At 37.2% G+C, this 12,285-nt stretch overlaps 1 protein-coding gene and 1 long non-coding RNA gene across 3 annotated transcripts in view; one reads left to right on the forward strand and one right to left on the reverse strand.

Annotated features, from left to right (window-relative positions):
- The window catches only part of CYYR1 (cysteine and tyrosine rich 1), a 104,533-nt gene that overhangs the window by 21,119 nt on the left and 71,129 nt on the right, over window positions 1-12,285 (forward strand). The window lies entirely within an intron of this gene.
- LOC121036048 (uncharacterized) overlaps window positions 1-12,285 on the reverse strand; it is a 68,625-nt gene that overhangs the window by 13,227 nt on the left and 43,113 nt on the right. The gene's annotated exons all lie outside the window — the stretch shown is intronic.

The following is a 12,285-nucleotide window of genomic DNA, read 5'->3' on the forward strand; positions in this document are numbered from 1 at the left end:
CCTAATCAAACTACTGAGAAGTAAAGAAAATAAGATCTTGAAAGAAGCTAAAAAACTAAGCAACAAATTACCTCCTGAAGAGCTACGATTTGAAGGAGTCCACATTTGTCATCAGAAACCATGGAGGACAAAGTGTCAACATTTTGTGATGTGATTTATGTGATGAAAGAACAGAAAGATGAGTCCACACTTCTATAACTAGCAAAAATATCCTTCCAGAATAAAAGTGAAATAAAGATATTTTCAGATTTTTTTAAAGTCTATTTACTTATTTTAAGAAAGAGGGGGGGGGGGAGCAGAAAGAGAGGGAGACACAGAATCCGAAGCAGGCTCCAGGCTTTGAGCTGTCAGCACAGAGCCGGACCAGCGGCTCAAATCCATGAACGGTGAGATCATGACCCGAGCTGAAGTTCAACACTTAACCAGCTGAGCCACCCAGGTGCCCCAAGACATTTGCAGGTTTAGAAAAACTAAGAAAATATTTAGCAGTCAGACCTGATCCAAAAGGATTGCTAAAGGAACTTCTTCAGAAAGAAGGCAAATGATGCCGGAAGGAAACTTGCAATATCAGAAAGGAAAGAAGAGTACAAAATTGGCATGTATTTGGGTAAATATAATAGCGTAATTTCCCCCTTTTGAGTCCTTTAAAATATGTTAGACTGCTGGATGCAGAAACATATACATTGTAGGTTTGTGCTTTCAGTGGAGGGAAATGCTATGCATAACACAACCATAGCATAACACGGAGAGATTAAGGGATCTGTAAGACAGTGAGGTTCCGCCTTCCAGCTAAAGTATAAAAGTGATTCTCAGTAATGATGAAAAGTATGTGTTCTGCAATCCTGAGAGCACCCACTAAAAAAAGTAATTAAAAATAATTTAAAAATAAACAAAAAGCAAGAAAAAAAAAAGAACCAAAGCAAAAACCTATAGCATAATACAGTTAAAAGAAGGCAGGAGAAAAGAGGAATTGGAATGAAAAACAAAGAAAACAAACAGAACGTAAATAATACATGATAGACCAAACGTATCAGTAATTACATGGGTGGTCAAAACACATCAGCTAAAGGACAGAGAATGGATTTTTTTTTTTTAACTGACAGAAATTTGTCTTGTCTACCTGATACTTCAACTACGATGATATAGGTAGGTTAAAAGAATGGGAGGAGGGAAAATGGGGAGATGTTGGTCAAGGGGTACAAAGTTTCAGGTATACAAGGTGAATTAAGTCCTGGAGATCTGCTGTGTAACCATGTGACTATAGTTAGCAATACTCCATTGTGTGATTGCTAAAGGCATAGATCTTACATTTTTCTCAACACACACACAAAAGAAAAAGGTACCTGTGAGATGAGGGATATGTTGATTACCTTGATTGTCGTGATTAGTTTACAATATATGAAAATATTGAATAATCAGGTTGTATGCCTTAAATTTATGCAATTTTTAAATTAATTATCTCTTAATACAGCAGGGGAGGGGGGAAATGAGCTATCAAGCCATGAAAAGAAAAAAAAAGTAAAAGGATAGAGAAAATACAGACCGTGCAAACTTGAACCAAAAGAAAGCTAGTGTGGCTACTTGAGTGTAAGACAAAGTCAAGTCCAGAGCAGAAAGTATTACCAGAGATAAAAAGTGATATTGCACAGTGAGAAAAGGGTCCATCGATCAAGAAGACATAACCATCAAAAAGAGAAATTCAAACTGTTGATGTTTGGTTTCTGTAAACAGCAAATAGACTCATTGTTTGTTGCTGAAGCGCATCTTAGGAGAGAGCAGTGTGTGTCTCTTGACGTACATACAGGGTTAGATGAAATTATTTGCATTTTCCCTTTGTTCATCTTTTTTCTTTTTAATTGTGAGTCATGTCAGCGAATTGTAGATAATACCACGGAAGCTTAGATTTACTGTATTCTAATGCTAAACCAACCTAAAACTTGGCAATTCCTGGCATTTTTATGTGTAATCACCTCAACTAGGAAATGAGCTATTTAAGGAGGTGCCCCACACGTGTAGTGCCCCAAAAACCCGTCGCAGTGATGGCAGAGATATTAATTTAATGGTACCAGATGCAGGGGCGCCTGGGTGGCTCAGTCAGTTAAGCATCCGACTGCAGGTCACGATCTCACGGTTCGTGAGTTCAAGCCCCACATCAGGCTCTGTGCTGACAGTTCAGAGCCTGCAGCCTGCTTCAGAGTCTGTGTCTCCCTCTCTCTCGGCTCTTCCCCTGCTCACGTTCTGTGTGTATGTGTGTCTCTCTCTCTCTCTCAAAAATAAATAAACATTAAGGGGGGAAAAAGTACCAGATAGACAGAGAGTGCCCTGCAGGTGACGTGAAAGGAAGATAAAGACACAACAACAGAAAATGAAGAGAATCGATAATTGAATTTTGTGGTAAAAGTGACTACAATAATGAATTTCAACTTAGGCTTATTAAGAGAAATACATTACTTCATGAAACGTAGAAGAGAATTTCAGAAGGGAAAAGAATAGAATATTAAAACCAAGAATCTAATCAGTGGCAGGCTTTCCCAACTATGTTCATACATTTAAAAAAAAAATTCATGAAACTATTTAAAAGAATGATCTTGGCTTTTCTCTTCTAATCTAAATATTTATGAGCAAGGAGAACTCACCAGGAACTGCAAGACCCCAAAATTCATTCCTTTCCTGGTGCAGGAAGAAAGTAGTTCATGAGGGAAAAGAGCTTATCCTGAAATGATTTATCCAAAGCCAGTAAAATCTGTTCTACTTTTCAGATTATGCTATTAGGAAGACTAACCCCCAGGTGTTTCCATTAATCGATCGTATGATTTAAAGACCTGCACAACTTCGTAGGTTTTTTTCCCCCCCGTGCTGCGTCATTTATTTCAAATAACGCTTTTAAGGCTATATTAGCATACAAGAAACAAAAACGTATTTATCCATTTCTTAAATCACACCCAAGCTTTTAAATGCCCTGCAGTTGTAAACACCAGACATTAATTATGTCTGTTCATAGGAAAGTAGAGATTTCCCAGCATTTACATTAGTTTATTTATTTTTAATTTTTTAACATTTATTTGTTTTTGAGACACAGAGGGAGACAGAGCATGAGCAGGGGAGGAGTAGAGAGAGGCACACACAGAATCCAAAGCAGGCTCCAGGCTCTGAGCTGTCCACACAGAGCCCGATGCAGGGCTCCAGCCCACAAACCTGAGCTGAAGTCATGACCTGAGCCGAAGTCAGTCCCCTAACTGACTGAGCCACTCGGGCGCCCCTACATTAGTTTAAATTAGAGGTTCCTAAACTTCAGTATGCATCAGAATCACCTGAGAGTGCTTGTTAAAACTACATTTTCCTAGGACCTAATGTAGAAATTCAGGTTCAGTAGGTCCAAAATGGGAGCCAGAAATCTATATTTTTATTAATCAACAAATAGCCCTTGGGCTACACTAGTCTAAGTTGACTATACCAAAGTACATTTCATTTTGGACTCTACTATCCTGTTTAGTTATCAAATTAAGAAATAGAATCGAATTGTCATATAACGAACCATAACTTCTTTGCCTTTATGCAGACCTAACAAAGACAGTTCAAATAACTATGGTAAGTGTTTCCAGGAGTATTTTTATTGAAAATAAAAGGCTATAAAGATTTACTTAGGTTTGATCAAAGTGATTGAATAGAAGGAATGACCAATGACTTCTTGGTAAGCCCACAGCAGTCATTCTTACAGAGCTTTTACCGTTACCAACAGTAACGGATTGTAAAATGGTGATAATATTAGAATCTGTCCCATGGGTGGCTACGAAGAATAGATTAGTTTGAACTTATGGGCCACTTAGAACAAGAGCTAGTGCTCAATAATTTTTGGCTACTATCTCTTCTTCTCCATCATTATCAGTTATATGCTACATGTTGGGCAAAGCAGGTAATGGCATGAGCGTAACACAGAAACTATGCTGGTTCAAACATTTTTTCCTTGGCAAAGAGAATCAAAAACGTAGGAATATACACCAGGAAAGGCCCAGACCCTTAGCTTAAATGCTGCACATGGGAGACCTTCTCTTGCTCTATTATAAGAAAAATAAAAATGAGTCTTTGCACCTGGGGTTCCCCATCTAGAAAAATGTACCCTCAGCCTTGCTCAGCTCTTGACTTTGGGTAGACTATGCTTCCGTCTGCATTGCCTCAGTGCTGGGGAGCCGGCATTTCCACCTGATGGTTTTTGTGCCTATTTATTTATTTATTTATTTTAAGGTTTATTTATTTCTGAGACAGAGATAGAGCCCGAGTGGGGGAGGGGCAGACACAGAATCCGAAACAGGCTCCAGGCTCCGCGCGGTCAGCACAGAGCCCGACGCAGGGCTTGAACCCACGAACCACAGGATCATAACCTGAGTTGAAGTCGGATGCTCAACCGACTGAGCCACCCAGGCGCCTCTGTGCCTTTTTAATATCCTCTGAGGCAGCCTCCGGCCACAGCGAGCTTCCTGCCTGAGCTGGGCAAGTTATTTCCTGAGCATCCATTATTGTTGCTGGAATACTCAGTCTGAGCTCAGTAGAATCTATGGTAGCCCTAATGAAGCTTTCTTTTTATTGCATGGGCCCCTTCATTGCATCGAAGGGGGTGCATTTTTGTAGAACTTGTAAAGTAGGATATTTTGACTGTTTCTTTTAAGACCACAATCTTTCCACTTCAATTACTTCTCCCTCAGGGGCTTTGGAATGGCTGTACCGTTTTAGGGACCAGCTGGGGGGTAACGGGAATTGTAGGATATATTTTTTCTAAGTTTAGTATATATTTATGTGGTTTATAGTCACTTCCATATATAGCTGTAACTGTTAGCCATTTCTGTATAGGAACGCTTCCCCCAAATGATCAAACAGCCCCATCCATCATGTTAGAGGAAAGACTGCATTATCTTTCTCTTCTCTGTCTAGGAAAAGATATTACGAGTTACTGTTACATGAAAAGGAGCTCCAAGAATTTGCAGCCACAAAATGTAGTAAAACATAAAGGAATTTGTTCTGCTGAGTTGTGTCAGTCAGTTAATCAAATGTATCTTCTGCAAAATAAAGGGTCCTCAAAAGTCTGCAAGAACTCCTTCAGAACTTCTTCAGACTCCAAGAAACGCTGATCTACCTACCACTGGTTTTTGATTAACTGACCTGTCTATACTCTGTAGTCCTATTACTTTTAATTTTTAATTCATGATATTGTAGAACTTTTCATAACCCAGGACTACATACATCAGGTTATAGCAGAAACATCAGTTGCTGTTATATTATTACCATTATTAATTATTATTATTGTTATCAATGCAATTATTGGACCTTGGGATGAGGGGAGGGGGATATATTGAACCAAACCTGTTCGATAATAGGAAGTGACTTCCTAAAGTCGTTTTGTATTTATGTTTTATTTATAAATTTTTATACTGTATTTTTAAAACTACATTTTAAGAAAAATCAAGAAACTTAAAGCACATAGAAATATTATCCTAACTTTTTCTTAAATTGAAAACTAAGCAAGGGTGCCTGGGTGGCTCAGTTGGTTAAGCGTCTGACTTCGGCTCAGGTCATGATCTTGCAGTTCATGAGTTCAAACCCAGCGTCAGGATTTGTGCTGCTCACAGCTTAGAGCCTGGAGCCTGCTTCGGATTCTGTCTCCCTGTCTCTCTGCCTTCCCCCACTCACACTCTGTCTGTCTGCCTGTCTCTCTCTCTCTCTAAAAATAAATAAACATTAAAAAAAAAAGACTAAGCATGGGGCGCCTGGGTGGCTCAGTCGGTTGAGCATCTGACTTCGGCTCAGGTCATGATCTCACAGTTCGTGAGTTTGAGCCCCGCGTCGGGCTCTGTGCTGACAGCTCAGAGCCTGGAGCCTGTTTCAGATTCTGTGTCTCCCTCTCTCTCTGCCCCTCCCCTGCTCATGCTCTGTCTCTGTCTGTCTCAAAAATAAATAAATATTAAAAAAAAAATTAAAAAAAAAAGACTAAGCAGATCATAGTTTTATTCATATCTGTACTGAAATTGCATTTTGTTTTAACAGTTACAAATTCCTCCTGCTTTATTTTGTTTTGGAAATCTCTAATATCTAAAGGTAGCAAGGTCCATCCCATGTCCATCTAAGAAAACACCTAATGTCAGCACTTATTCAAATTATTTTAAAGTATCTGTTTAAGCTTTCATAATTGAAAAGTGAATAAGGTGAACCATCTTTCACTTTGTTAGGAGTACCGAGTTAACCAGGAGGTAGAAACTTCACCATAGAACTGTCTGCATGTGCGATCACTCATTCACTTTGCTATTTGGGAATTAACCTTCTAGTTGCTTCTTTGTAAAAAAAAATTTTAACCTTTGTTTATTATTGAGAGACACAGAGAGAGATAGAGCATGAGCGGGGGAGGGGCAGAGAGAGAGAAGGAGACACAGAATCCCAAGCAGCTCCAGGCTCCGAGCTGGCAGCACAGATCCCGACGCGGGGCTCAAACTCACCGACCGTGAGATCATGACCTGAGCCGAAGTCGGACGCTTAACCGACTGAGCCACCCAGACGCCCCTACCTTCTAGTTGCTTCTTAGTATCTTTCAATAAATAAATGTATATATAATTTCTAAATTATATAAATATTTATTTCAATAAATAAATAAATAAGCTTAACTTGAGAGCGATGTGGGTGGGCCCTAGAGATGTGATATTTGAGCAGAGAAATAAAACCAAATGAGGAAGTCAGCTAGATTAAAGAATACCATTTCACCAGGTGGGAGGCAGATCTGGAGACCCTGAAAGAATGTGATAAATGAGAAAACAGAACTTTAAAAGTAAAGTATGTTGAAATAGTACAAATATCTTGTATTTGTAATAAAATTTATAGTTTTAACATAGAATTGTTTTCCAAATTAGGAATTAAATACAGACCAGAATTCATAGTACAGAAATGTCGTATTAATGTTTTCTGGAACATTTAACCTGTTCTGAAATGGTTTTGCCATTTAGCTAAATTGTTCTTTTGGTGTCATTTTATACTCAAATTATAATTTATGTTATTCTCTAAATATTTAAACCCATCTGTCTATAATAGTAAAAATATATAAATAGATGCTATGTTTTAATTACAAAGTTAACCTTTAAAACCCATTTACATGTTAAGCAAATTTAATAAAATTATCTTTCCTTCTGATCCTGTCATTAATCAATGTAACCTAAGTATCACCAGTATACATCACAATCTATACCCGTCAAAAGTGTCATCAGAGATGGACCCTGACTACAAAGAGCTTATAAATTTAGTTGTGTAAGTCAGACAAGATTTATAAACATTGCATTCTTATGATAAACATTCAGCTAATAAATCCTAAATAAGTTTTGATTTATAAATCCTTTCATTGCCCTTGAGATTCTAGGGACTGATTTATGAGTCAGTATGCTAAAATCTATAATTTGATCAGGCATAAATCTTATTCTGTGACTTCTGTTTTAGCCTGTAATTCATAAATCCTGGTCAGTGTAGGTTTTCAGTTTTCTAAGTGTTCTGCATTTACAGTGGGTCTCAGAAGTACATATTTTAGGGTGTTAATGATTAAAAGTGATAATTTGCATATAATTCGATTAAACAAATACAGCAGCTGAATAGAACTTGCTCTGTATTCTAGGGAGTGAGTTTATAGAAATGAACTCTAAACTCAATGATGATTTCAAAGTATTGCAGCTGGAAGAACAATAAAATATTAAAATTAGAGTCATTGTTGACTGTACCTGCCAGGTTAGGATTGGTGTGCCAGAAACCATTAATTGTCTTCAAGTATCCACTCTCTTTTTCCGTAGTAATGTAATTTTCACAGAGCACAGTATCTGCCCAGGATAAACACTACATTTCCCAGTCCTCCTTGCAGCTGGGTGTAACCTACAGCCAATGGTACATGGGCAGAGGTGATAAGTACAATTTCAGTACATATACTCTGGCTGGAACGCAAAAGTGGTTCAGGTCCAAGTGGGGAAGGAAGGAGTGTAGCCCCCTGTATGATGCTATCTTTTGTTGCCTGGTACACTTATTCCATGACAGATAGATGAGGGAGAAAACAATTTCTAACATCCTAAGACATTAATTAAATCTCTGTTATAGCGCACATTTAATAAATATTAAATTTTATATATTTATGCATTAAATGTGTTATTTTTATATTGTACATTTTATTTAAAAAATTCCGTTTGCCAGGAACTCTGCTAATCACTGTGGAAATACAGGTAAACATGATTCAGTCCTTGCCTTTGTTAAATTTATCCCTAAGTAGTAACTTGTTTCTTAACACTTGAATACACGGAATTGTTTGTAAATTTGTTTTCTGTTTGCTGGCAGAATATAAAAATATAATTAGGGTTTGTATATAAATCCTGTATACCACCCTACTAAATTCACCTAGTACCTCTAGTAATTACTTTGTAGAGTAGTTTGGATTTTCCATGTAAAAAATTATCTGCAAACCGAGTTATACTTCTTCCTTTATGTGTATGCTTTTTTTTTTTCTTACTTCATTGCCCTAGAAATATTGAATAGAAGTTATAATGTCTTTGCCTTGCTCCAGAACTTAGGAAGAAGCAACATCCATTAATGTATGACAGCTGAAATTTTTTTCATTGATCTTCTTTGTCAGATTGAGGAAATTCTCTTCTGTTCCTCATGATTGTGGGTTCAATTTTATCAAATACTTTTTTGCCTTTCCTGAAATGATTGTATGCTTAGCTTTCTTGTAATGGGAATTATATCGATTTTCAAATTTTAAACCACCCTAACATTCCCGGGAGTATCCCTACTTTGTCATGATTTTTTAAAAAATCTTTTTATATGTTTCTGACTTTAATTTGGTAAAGACTTTGTCACAAATTTTTGCATCTATGCTCATGAGGGATATTGGTCTGTAATTTTATTGCCTTGTAAAGTCTTGTTGTGTGCTCAGGATTATACCAACCTCATATAACAGCTGAGCATGTGTTCTTTCCATCTCTATTTGCTGAAAGAATTTTGTGAGATTGATTTATTTCTTCCTTAAAGGCTGGATGGAATTTTATCAGTGAAGCCATCTGAGTCTACAGTTCTATTTGGGGGAATATTTTTTTTTTTTTAACGTTTTATTTTATTTTTTTTGAGACACAGAGAGACAGAGCATGAACGGGGGAGGGTCAGAGAGAGGGAGACACAGAATCTGAAACAGGCTCCACGCTCCGAGCTGTCAGCACAGAGCCCGACACGGGGCTCGAACTCACGGACCGCGAGATCATGACCTGAGTGGAGGTTGGCTGCTCAACCGACTGAGCCACCCAGGCGCCTGGGGGAATATTTTTAATAATGACTTTAATTTTAATTTTTAATATTCATGAGGCTATTTAAATTTTCCACTTCCATTTATATATTTAAAAAAATTTTTTTCACCTGAATCTTCAAATTTAATTTTATTAAGTTCATAATATTCCCTTACTATCCTTTACTATCTGTAGGATTTTTAGTGATAAACCTTCTTTTATTCTAAGTATTGCTAATTTATATTCTTGTTCTCTTTCTTTTTTAAATTGGCCTGTCTTATCTAGGAGGTTTTCAATCTTATTGATATTTTCAAAGAAAAAATTTTTTTTGAGGATGGGTTTGCAAGGGTGATCTTTCAACAAATATTGTTTGAGCAGTCACATCTCCCAGGTCCTGGGATCCACACAGTCCCTGCCCTCGTGGGCTTAGTTCCTGGAAGGAGCCCTGTGGAAAGTCTTGGAGAAACCTGAGGCAGTGGGCAGCTTCCTTTTCTTGGGCAGAGTGGCCAGGGATGTAAAGAACAGTGGCCTGGATCTCAGACATGCCCTCTCGGCTAAAGAGGACTTAAGTCCCCTTGCCCAGATTCCATGTAGCCCTTCATTCCTTGGTTTTTACCTTTGGGCTTTGTTAATGTTCTCTGTTGTTTTCTCACTCACTGATTTCTGGTCTTAGTTATTTCCTCCTATTTATTTTATGTTTGCACTGATCTTCTTTTTCTAGCTTCTTAAGTTGGAAGCTTAGATCACTGATGTTATAACTTCTTTTCTAATATAGCCATTTAAAGGTATTAGCGTCTCTCTAAGCATCATAGAGTTACATCCCACAAATGTTATGATGAACTTTCATGATCATTGACATGAAAGTGTACTCTAATTTCCTTGATGACTTCTTTTTTTGACTCGCCAGTTACTTGGAAGTGTGTTTCTTGAATTCCGGATATTTATAAATGTTCTTACTTAATATCATTTTATTATTGATTTCTAATTTAGTTCTCTTTTCGTTGGAGAACATACTCTGGAATATTTCAAATTTTAAACTCTGTTAAGATTTGTGGGGGCGCCTGGGTGGCTCAGTCGGTTGAGCGTCCGACTTCGGCTCAGGTCATCATCTCACGGTTTGTGAGTTCAAGTCCCTCATCGGGCTCTGTGCTGACAGCTCAGAGCCCGGAGCCTGCTTCGGATTCTGTGTCTCCCTCTCTCTCTGCCTCTCCCCTCCTCATGTTCATGTGCTCTCTCTATCTCTCAACAATAAAGGTTAAATTTTTTTTTTTTAGAAAAGATTTGTGTCTAGTCCAACATGTGGCTTTAGTGAATGGTCCCTGTGCACTTGAAAAGAAGGCTGTATACTACACTTGTTAGGTGCAGTGTTCTATAAATGTCAATTATTCAAGGTTGTTGATAGTCCTGTTCAGGCGATCTGTATTCTTCCTGACTTCTTACATAGTTGTTCTATTAACTGCTGAGAGAAGTTGTTACAAGTCCAACCAAAATTGTGAATTTGTCTGTTCCTCCCTTTAATTCTACTAATTTTTGCCCCGTGAATTTTCAAACTTTTTGTTTCTAAGTGCAAATGCATTTCTGAATATTAAGTCTTCTGTTCAATTTTTATTTTAGCATTATGAAAACATTTATGTATTTATATGTTTTCTTCCCTGTCTTTAAGAGAGTCTTATTCCAAGTTTATTTATTTATTTTTGAGAGAAAGAGAGAGGGACTCCCGCTCCCCCACTGTCAGTGGGGAGCCCATTGCAAGGCTTGAACTCAGGAACCATGAGATCATGACCTGAGCCAAAATCAAGAGTTGGGACACCTAACTTATTGAGCCACCCAGGCGCCCCTTTAAGTAAGTCTTTGAATTCAGAGTACATCTAACTGAATTTTTTTATTTAAAGTAACTTCCAGGCAGACAGCATATAGTGCCTTTTAACCAACCAATTCTGACAATTCCTGCCTTTTCATTGGAGTATTTAATTTGTAATTAATGTAACTTTTGATGTGGCTGGATTAGGTCAACGTGGTTACTATTTGTTTTGTGTTTTTCCCATTTGTTTTGTGTTCCTCTGCCCCTCTTCTCCTGTTATTTTGAGTTCATTGAAATTGCTTTTAAAATTTCATTTTAATTATCCAGGGGCTGTTTTGCTTAGCTCTTTGTATTATTATTTTAGTGGTGATCTACAAAGCACAACAAACGTCCTTGATTTTTCAGTCTGTTGGAAGTTAACAACATAAAATGTAATAACTTTGCAATCTTTTTGGTTTTTTTTAGTGCAATCTTATAGGTTTTTTACACCCTGTAATTTATGTTATAGTTCTCATGTTTATTACACAAGCTATACATGCTAGGATTTTTACCTTAAATGGTCATAAATAGTTTTTAATTAAAATCTGAATTTTTATCTGGAATCCTTTCCCTTGCGCTTGAAGAACTTACTTTAGCTTTTCTTGAACGCAAAGTCTGCTGGAGAATTACCTTTGTTTTTGTTAATCTGAAACTGCCTTTATTTCACCTTTATTCCTAAAAGTTATTTCTGTTCCATGGAGAATGCTGGGTTCACAATTTGTTGTTTTTATTTGACACTCTAAAGATGTCATCCAGCTATATTTTGGCCTCCAGTGTTTCTGCTGAGAGAAGTCATTGGTAACTTGTATTTTTGCCCTGTATATGTTATGTGTCCCTTTTTCTTCTGGAAACTTTTAAGATTTTCTTTATTTTTTGTTTTCATTTGTTTAATAACTGTCACCTTTCCAACTCTTGTGTTCGTTTGTTTGCTTTTTTTCTATTTATACCACATAGAGTTCTCTGAGGTTTTTGAATCTATAAAATTTTGGAAACTTTTGCCCATTCTTTCTTCAAATGTTGGGTTGCCCAATTCTATCATCTTTTTCTAAAACTCCATATGTAGTCGCTCTTTTGATACAGTGCACTAATCACTGAGACTCAGGTTTTTTCCTATCATTTTTTTCCTCTTTGTTCTCCACACTGTATAATTTCAGTGGAGTG

This window comes from Herpailurus yagouaroundi, unplaced genomic scaffold (assembly GCF_014898765.1).
Source record: "Herpailurus yagouaroundi ecotype Mexico unplaced genomic scaffold, PumYag 162, whole genome shotgun sequence".
NCBI lineage: Eukaryota > Metazoa > Chordata > Mammalia > Carnivora > Felidae > Herpailurus > Herpailurus yagouaroundi.